General features: G+C 37.8%; 1 long non-coding RNA gene across 1 annotated transcript; it reads right to left on the reverse strand.

The window, feature by feature from the left end:
• Nucleotides 1-8,068: 8,068 nt before the first annotated feature.
• On the reverse strand, nt 8,069-9,772 carry LOC306837361. The gene is made up of 3 exons (XR_013780919.1): nt 9,691-9,772; nt 8,512-8,674; nt 8,069-8,415 (listed from the first exon to the last, which is right to left on the reverse strand). It is a non-coding gene; the product is annotated as an uncharacterized lncRNA (long non-coding RNA).
• Between the last annotated feature and the right edge of the window lie 553 nt (nt 9,773-10,325).

A 10,325-nucleotide genomic window follows, 5' to 3' on the forward strand; every position in this document is an offset into this window, starting at 1 on the left:
ACCTTTGAGCTGTTCCTCTTTATTGAGTGAAATACCATCAGCTTCATCACATGTTAAGAGATTCGACAATGACCACTTGGAAAGCTCTACCTGGCAACAGCAAAATAAAAGTTGAATTTGATCTTGAGAGGCATTCTGGAAATAAAAGCGAGGTGAAACTTTTCCATACATTTAGGAACAAGGTTTCCAAACTCAATACCTTTTTTAGCAAGACTGATTCAAGAGACTGATACATTGCAGAGAGCACAAAGTAATGAAAAAAAATCACTGGCTAAATAATACATTAGTTAGATGCAGTAAGCAAGGTGACACTCAGTTTCAACCATATAGATAAAAACAATTTGAATAGTGTCACTTAAAGATGTAATACATGATTATAGTTTGCTTCATATTCAGAATAGTGTCTTTGAGATTATTCAAACTACGCTGACGCTTTAAGATATTTCATGGGCATAAAACTCTGGTTAGGAAAGGCTAGGGTTAGGTATTGTTCTTTTGGTTGAAATACACATGGGGCTGAAGAATGAGACAGTTATTGATTGACCCCTTGAGCTTAACAAGAACTGAGCTGGAAATTGTGAGTAACCTCAATAAACTATTAAACTATATGTTATTGGTCGAGATGCATGTCAGCTGTGTTTATTCTCCCATGCTAATGAACGTCTAAAAGGTTTTCCACTGCTAGATACTCATTATCTAAAATAATGTTAACTAAAACTTTCTCAGCTTCTCTCCAGAATGGTAGTAACACTGGGAATTTGAGATGAGTATTAGGTAAATTGGCAACGTGTAATGAAGTACCCCACAATCACTTTACAAACTAATTCCCTCCAGTATTTTGAATATTTTGTCTTAAGATTCCCACAAGTTCTTTAAGCTCTTCTGCCTTTGAATCTGTAATTGTATCTGTATAACCTTATTTTCTATAAACGCGTGCTTTTATAGGAAATAATCATTCCCTTTTAGATTTATTTTCTTCACACACGGTTAACGGTGTGGGAGACAAAAATCGAGTTGAGCTGAAGCAGAGGAAATAGACTGAAGTAAGCAATAGGAGTAGAGTGGGAGAAATAGGCAGTCTTGTTTTGCAAGTCCAAGTCAAGTCTATGAGGGTGCAGTACAGCCCAAGTCAGTTATAGTTTTAATAAATACATTTAAAATAAATGTTAACCTGCTTAAGAACCTCCAACAGCAAACTCCCACCAGCACTGTCAATGTCTGCTGATGCAAACCTCCATGCTTTGTTGAGCATTTCACAAGATATATTACTCACATTTGCACTGCATGAACCACTCTGTCTGCATGCACCCATTAGTTTTACTTTCACCACCAACAAATGCCTTTCCCTCTCTTTAAGAATTTCAAACACACAAGTGATCAGACTGATGAACATACTTTCACACCAAAGAAGACATAACTGCACTCATACAACCACCCATGTGCGCCTCCAATGGAGATGAGAATATACAAATCTCATATAGAGAACAAGTTCACTGCTTAAATTTTGTAGACTTTCAGACTTTGCCCATGGGGAAAATCTTCACACAACATGTGAAAACAATGTACTCATCTTCCCTGAACATGCCCAGAGCCAGTCCGTTGTTTCCGTGGGGGCTTGAAGCTGAATGGGTCAGCCTTGTGAGGGCTCTTAGTACTGGTCTGAGACCATGTGGGTACCAGTATTTCTCTGCCTGTTATTGGGCCCCCGGACCTAGTGTGGAATCTCCATGGCTACAGTAAGACTACAGACTTTGGTTGACTGGACAGCATTGCAGGAGATTCAAAGTTGCTGAAGAAATCTTTAACTTATCCATGTTAAAAGGTGAATGATTTACGCTGTCTTCATCCATCTGTAGTCTCTATGGAGCACCTCGTAAATTAGATTTAAGTGACAAAAAACATGATGAGCATCAATTTATATGACAGCCTGTCATTATTCTAAATGCTTGGGTAAAAAAAAACAAAAAACAAAAAAAAACTTTAGAGCAAATAGGCTACCTAATAGCCTCAGGATCCAGAAAACAAGACCTGACAGTAAAGTAGGTTTGGTATTTGTCTATGTATTGCATTAAAGTCTTTATTTTACTTCTTGCATACAGGGTGCAGGATCAGAACGATTTTCTCTGTCTGTTTGTGTTGTCTGCTAAAGCAAGTTTACTTTTGTTTAAGTCTTAACAGAATTTCAGATGAGACAAATACTCAGAAAATCAACATCAGATTCTTGAAGCATTGAACGCATTGTGGAGGCTTTGGAAAAAATGGCAGGGAAATCTGAAGCAAATCAAGTGGGACTGCAATATTTATATTTTTTTGCATTTACAATTTATTTAATCAATGTATTCATTTAACATTAGAGTGTCCCACAAATTCCAAGGTTCAAAGTAATTCCATCGATTGCTTATTTCTCTTTGCCCAAAAAAAATTATTTTGATTTGCAATGATTTTAAAACAGAAAAGCAACTACCCTGAGATGAAAACTATTTCAATTGTAGATTTTATCTCCTTTGTAAACTTTTTTCCTTTGTGTTGTTCAGCAGCATGGCTGTTCCCATACCAATATCTGCCTGTCGACTATTTAGTCCACCACTGATGTATTAAAAGAATTGGCTCAAGGTATCAATGGGTCTTTAATGATGTATTGTAATGGCTTTAAGGATCTCTTTAATAAAGACATTAGTCTTTAGCTCAAAGGACCAATGATGTCCTCACTGAGCTGCTCCCTGATTAGTAGTTAACATTTACTAAGTTATTGATGCATTTCCTTTCCTGCCAAAAAAAAAAGTAAAAAATCAGTCATCAACTGCCTTACGGTCAAGTACTAAAAAAAAAAGTTGGTTTTAAATTACTAGCCCATACTATCCTACTTTTTGTTACCCTTCTGTTGTGGTGCCAAGTATACTGATCTGACCCTAAAAAGGTGGGGCGAGAAACACTGCAATCTGTTGATTGGTCGAAAGAATCGTGCCTGTTTTTAGAAAATGTCATTAAGCAATGTGCCATGGTCAATCGTGGAGGTAAAGAGGGAAATGGATTGTGCAGTGAGTACAAAAAGGTCGTTAAACTTGTTGAACAAAAGAGGAGTTCCAGAATGATAATGCTCTAAATGCAAAAAGCTCCATGGTGAATATTGGAAAAATAGAAGACCACAACAGCAAGAGTGGTATTCAGAGGAAAACGTGGAAGTGGTTTGAGCTCATGGACTTCATCTATGGCAGAGGAAAATAGGACAGACTCGACACTGCAGCTTTTCTCATGGAGGCCATGTCTGAGTCTTCCTATAAGTCACTGCTAAAGTGTTAAATGTTTCATGTTTAAATGTCAGTTGTCGATTGACTAATTGTTGCCTATAAAAAGTTTGGGAACAAGTAAATAAAGGCAAAGCCAACAGGTTATGTTCCGCTTCAGACGAAGCTTAGGGAGACCGGGGATGATTGTAACACGGGTCAATTGTAACACTTCTGATTTCTCCAATCAGGAACAAGTTACAAATCACCTGATTCACTCTGCACATGCTAATTTTAGGCCTTATTCCACATATGAGAAAGAAGCACCATCTGCCAGACACAGCCAGTTTCAGAGGGAAAAAAGTAATTTTGAGGTACAAAAGTATTTTGCTTTGTCGTTAAACACAAAACTTAAATCATAGTTTTGTGCGTCTATGTAGATATCTTTCATGCAAATCCTTTATGCTAATGTTTAGCTTTTAGCTGTAAGGTAAGCTAGTTCATGGCTATAAGAGGCTGGGTTAGTTGTAACAAGCATGAACATGTTACAACCTACCCCAAACAAAATTCTATTTGTATTTATATATTTTTTATTAATTTATTTTAGCATGCCTAGGTCTTGGAAGAGGATGCCTGACCGTGGGGTGCCTCTCAACAGTTTGGAGAGTGCATCAAATGATGTAAAAAAGCAGAGAAAGTCCATAAGATCTGCAGCAAAGTTATATTCTATGGCATATGCCATGTGACACTCTACAAATTTTGTAAAGAGAGGAAGAAATTAGAAGAGAAAGGCTCAAGCGAACTTCCACGTGTAGGCTACCACAGTGGAAAAAAGGTCTTCACTGATGAACAGGAAGAAGAACTTACTGAATATCTGATATGGGCTGCTGATGCACATTATGGGCTATGTTCACGTGAGGTAAGCAGATAGGAACTGGTAAAGCATAAATCAGGGGAAAGTTATCAATTTATCTCGGTGACAATGTAAAATTAAATGGATAGGGGAATATTGAACATTTATTGTGATTCAAATTTTAGGTGAGAGAACTTGCATATCAGCTTGCAGTGAAATATGGGTGCAAACATCCAAAGCCATGGGACGAATCATCAAAGGCTGGAGCAGACTGGCTTTCAGCCTACATGAAAAGAAACTCAACTATCCATTAGGAGTGCAGAGGCCGCCAGTCTGGCACGGGCCACCAGTTTTAATAAAAAACAATGTGGCAATGTTTTTCAGAAAATGTGACAAAGTTATAAGAGGCACAATTTAATTGCAAATGACATTTGGAATGTTGACAAGACCGGCATAACAACTGTACAAACCCCTGACAAAGTGATTGCCAAGCGCTGCATTAAACAGGTTGGGGCAATGACATCAGGAGAAAGGGGTTCACTGGTGACTGTTGCATGTGCAGTCAATGCCATTGGCAACACAATTCCTCCAATGTTTGTGTTCCCATGCAAACGTTATGCAGACCACTTTGTGCGAGATGGGCCAGTCGGAAGTATTGGAAGTGGAAATAAATCTGGATGGATGCAGGAGGCGGATTTCATCATCTTTCTTAAGCACTGCAAACTCTGTCAAGGTCAGCCCTGAGAAAAAGGTGCTACTTTTTATGGACAACCACAGCTCACACCTGTCAATTGCTGCCATTGACTTCTGCAAGAACACTGGAATTGTGATGCTAACATTCCCCCCTCACTGCAGTCACAAGCTCCAACCTCTCGACAGGAGTGTATATGGCCCACTAAAGAAGATGGTGAACAGCGCAAGCGATTCCTGGATGAGAATGAATCCAGCAAAGACCATGACAATATATGACATACAAGGTCTTCTGAAGACAGCACTTCCAGCTGCAGCTACACCAAAAAATGTACAGGCTGGATTCCACGACACTGGAATTTGGCCATTCAATCCAGACATATTTGAGGAAAGTGAGTTTGCGCCTTCACAGGTCACAGATCGTCCTGATCCACCTGACCACTCCTCCAGTTGCCCACCTGACCACTGCCCTGGCAAGCTGTGATGAAAAAAACAATGAGTCACTTGAACTGTTGCCCAGATGACATTCGACCCTTACCAAAAGCAGCAATACTCACTGATACACCTGTAAAGGTGGCCCTGGAAGAGGAGCAGAGAAGAAGGTCTGACAAGGTGAAACAAAAAATTAGCTTGCCAAAGAAAGATCTGGGCGAGAAACAAGACAAATCATCTTGAACAAACCAGCGATGATCATGGCTGTATAAGAAAACATCAGGAAAGAAAAAACAGAAAATGCATTGCAACATTGAGCCACAGAACACAGATTCTTCAGATGGGATGAGAATTTCTGTATTGTGTGCATGGAACACTTCAATAACTCAAAGCCAAAAGAAGTTTTGGTTCAGTGTTCAGTCTGCAGGCTGTGGGCACACAAAGCCTGCACTTCAGGAGTGCCATACATCTGTCACCACTGTGACTCTGATGGGGACTAACAACTTTGTGCATGCACGCATTAATGTTCTGTTGTTGAAGCTGGTGCACATTATGGCCAGTTTTATTATAATGTTCATATCTCTGTCACTACTATTATGACAGTTACTAACACACTTCACACACACGTAATTTTGGTGTTCAATAAAAAAACTAAGTAGCCTATCATCATGTTTTTGTCATATTTCATAAAGTTAGATTTTACCCCAGGATAAATTGTACTCCTTGTGTTTTGGACTATACCATCCATTTTCTGTTTGCATTGTGTAGATAAACGCTACACCATTTAATAGCAGACGCATGTAACTACTTTCTATCAAAATTTGAGGGTACTGGCTAAAAAAACCCATCCAACTACAGACTCAAATACCAAAAATGTTACAACCATCCCCGGTTTCCCTATTGTTTGTCTGCTAGCGAGTTAGCACCTATTGTTAGCGAGCTATCGCTTGGCAAGACGCTAAACTTTGTGCTGCTTTCTGTATTCTGGTACTGCATGGTTAACTTTAAAATGAATGAACATGTTATCTGTATGACTTTTCAGAGGAAGATCCAAGGTCGAGAAGCAAGCTTGAGGGCCTTGATGACCAAGACTAAACTACCCCTCTGGCCACAGGGAGCTCCTCCTTGCGGTGTAATTCGCCAGCATGGATGCCAACACTGGCACCAGCAACGGTGGAAATACTTCTGGCAAACCTGACTAACAACACCACTATGCCCCCAGAGCAAAAATGTATCACTGAACTGAGATACCATTAGTATTATTTGAAAAGTAGTATATTGGCAGCATAAAAGGGCACACACTTAAATGCTGCCTACCAAAGGGGCTTGTGGAAATTGTGAGACATTCCTCCGATGGACAAATCCATAAGATGACTATATTGGGTTAACTTGTTTGAAGAAAGCCCTGGATCTAAATAAGTAATAAAAAAAAAAAAAATTGAGGGGGAGCCATTCATCATAAATTCCGGTTTTCCTGCTGTCAAATTACCTCCGAAACCATTACACCACCCTCGACTGTAATTTAATACAGACAGAACACTTTTTTTCCTCCAGCTGTCAGAGGAATGATTGGTTAGCTGATTATGATGCAACTGTAGTGTTAGCTAATTGAGTTTACTGTTGAACATTTAGGGATGACTCAGCTGTTGCACATCTTGCATACTGCAGAAGGCATACATGTATGAATATTAACATCATCAATTGCCACAGTATTTGCATTCCCTTACAGCTTTTCTTGTGCACTGTAAAAAGAAAACTGTTGTTTTAACGGTAAACTTCCGGCAGCTGTGGTTGCCGAAACACTACCGTAAAATTACGGTAAACATTTTCTTCATTTACTATCGATACTGTTGATTTTACGGTTAAAAAATGTGCCTCATTCCATATTTTACTGTTAAAAAAAAAAGTTTGAACCTTTAAAAAAATGTGTTTTACTTGAAAATTTACATGGAAATACCGCTTAAAATAAAGTTTGTTTCATGGCATATGACGGTTTTTTGCTTGACAATTAACAGTCTAAAATATAAATTACTAATTTATTCTGTAAAAATTCCCAAAAATTACTGCAAATATTAAGGTTTGCACAGAAATTCCCCTCAAAAATTACAGTAAATCAATGTCTATTAGTAATAGCAATGAGTGCTAGTGCTGCTAATTTTATGGTTAAAAATGGTGTTTTAGTCCATATTTTACTGTAAAAGCATGTTCATTAATTGTATAATTAGTACTATGAATTATAAACTACTGCTTAAATCCATCAATGTAAAAATCTAACAAAAGATGTTTGAAGCATACTTTACTTCTCTATATTTATCAGAGTAGAATCAGAACATAATATAAAATAAGAAAAGATCACATGTAAAGAAAAAAATTAATATACTTTGAATATTCAGCCAAATTAGCATTTCCACTGTTATCATTCATTCTGTTCTGTAAACTTAAAACAAAGAGCATGAATTAATATTGTCAAATTACTTAATGTACTAAAACAGCAACACAAAAAATATCCACCTTAAACTTTTCAAATATATAAACTCTTTATTTGATATTTGTGAGGTTGTAAATATCAAATATTTGAAGTTTTACATATCACAAAATATCTATGAATAACATCATAACATCATCTATAAAAACATCATGTAAGAAATGTTCACTTTGAAACTGTTTCAATTTCAAACTTGTGTAGTAGCTGAAGACACAATTTGCCAAGAAACCTTGAGACTTAATTTGAGAACATTTAAGTGCATTTTTTGGTACAAATATAACCACAAAGTGACATCAGTCTACATACAGGGTATCATTTTCACGTTATCAAAATAAAATCATCCCTGATGATCTTGCATCATAAAGCTAAAGAATATACAATCTCTATGAGTGCAAGGAATTGTAACACTTCACTTGAGAGCTTTACCATTTTTAAGACAATTCTGGAACTAGTAACAACATGTACAAACTGTACCAGACAATTTATCTAGTAAAAATATAGCTTTTGTAAAACTTTCAGAAATTTAACTCTAACAACAAAATATCTGCATTTTATATAACATCCAGTGTACCTTTTATCATATCATCCCTCAGCATCACTGGTAGGTCCACTCGTGGTCAGCAAGGTCTGAGATCAGAGTGAGGACCCTGGGATTGACTGAGAACACTTTCTTCTTCTTCTTATTCCACTCGACTTTGGTGCCTTTCTCAGGATTTATTGAAAAGAAACATCTTTAAGAAGGAAGGAAAGAAAGAAAGAAAGAAAACATCAGATGGGTCATCAAATGCAGTGTATTTTCTAATATTATAAAAAGAAAGAAATTTTACCGTTGGAGGAACTCCAGTGTAGACCGTAGTTCCACTGGGTAGTGTATGTTGAAGCAGTAGTAACTGCCAAAACATCAGGCAGATGTGAAGGAAGTGATGTGGTTGTTGACAATCTCTTGGTCGATGCTCAACATAAATGTCTCAGCGGCAAAGCAGGAGGACCCTAAAAAATACAAGAGACAAGAGCTTCAATATCAGCCATAAATACAAATCCAGTGGTACTTATTTCTTACAGGTTTGGTTCAGTTTACTTACCACACACAATAAGGCATTTGATGACCCATCTGATGTTTTCTATCTTTTAGAAGTAAGTTAAGTTGATTCAAAGTATGTCTGTCCCAACTCGTGTATATTCTGTATTTCTTCAACAATGTTTTGAATGGTAGACACTGGAAGAAGATGCTGTCCCTGCAGTTTTATGTAAAACATACATATATTTCTCAGATACAGGTCACTGAAATTAGACCCATCCCCAATAATGTTTTCAGCATCTGACATGCTGGCAGCTCCCTGTGTGCTAGCACTTGTAGTGGGACTCTCACACTGTGTATCTTTGGTTGATGGACAAATCACATTTTCTGACCAATGTCTGTGCTTTCTGGGCATGTGAGAGGTAAAGGACGTTTTTGCAGTGAACACATTTTTGCATCCTCTCACTGGGCAAGCTACATGACGCCCTTCTGCTATGTGCTCCTTTAAGTGAGCGACCAACGATTTAGTTCCCTCACACTGGCGTTCACAAATTGAGATGGTGCATTTTAATGGCGCTAAAGTCGTATCCTGAGTAACTGTTGGTGTACTGCTGTGGTGACGATAGAAGTGCGACTTTAACGCGGTATATCCAGAAAACACCTGCTTACAACTTGTTCCAACACATTTGAAAACACGTCGGGGTTCATTGCGGTGCAGTTTGCAATGTAAAACATAGGCTTTTACAGACATAACGTTTTCTCCACATACATTACAGGAATACATATTCAACAGTCAAAAACACACAGAGCTTATATCCACAACACGAGCAGCGTAGTTAGCTAACCGGAGGCTTCAGCACAGACGGACCCGCTTTAGCTTGATGCTAAGCGGCTAACTACACAGCGCATTTTTTTTTAAAGCAGTCAAACTGATTAAACGATTGCTAATAATTCACTCGGTCTCTTTAATTGGTTTTGCTGTACTTACCGAGGTGTACTGACGACAGGCTTTGGCTGGAAATCATAAAAAAGTCCAGACGCTGATGAAAGCTGCTCCTCTGGTGAAGACCGTGAACCGGAGTGTGTCAGAGGTTAACGTACGATGCGTCAGATGCGATGCGCTGATTGGCCCGTTTTGAATTTCAGGCGCGCTGTCAAAGAATGCACAGTCTGTCGAACGAACTGTAGGGGGGCATACGACTTCTACTCAGTTTAGATAGATAGCTCAGATTAATGTTTTAAAACAAATGTGTGTGTGTGTGTGTGTGTGTGTGTGTGTGTGTGTATATATATAATACCAAAGTTCATATGAGAGTTATTTTCAAGATATGAATTTAAACATTTTAAAACATTTAAAGGCAAACTGTTGTCTTAGGATAGATATTGTTAATATAATTCATTGTAAAGGGAAATAAACAGGCTCTTCAACCATATGAAAAACAATGACAATTAGCATTGTAACAACAGAGAAATAATCTAAATAAAGTTAAAAATTAAAAGTTAAAAATAAAGTTTTCAGTTTGAGTTGTTCGGTTATCAGCACAATAGTATAGTACAATAGTAGTTACAAACTGCATTCTTTATGAGAAATGAATGTAAAAACTGTAGTGTGACCTGTTATAA

The sequence above is a fragment of the Symphodus melops genome (genome assembly GCF_947650265.1).
Source record: "Symphodus melops genome assembly, chromosome: 16".
Taxonomy (NCBI): Eukaryota; Metazoa; Chordata; class Actinopteri; order Labriformes; family Labridae; genus Symphodus; species Symphodus melops.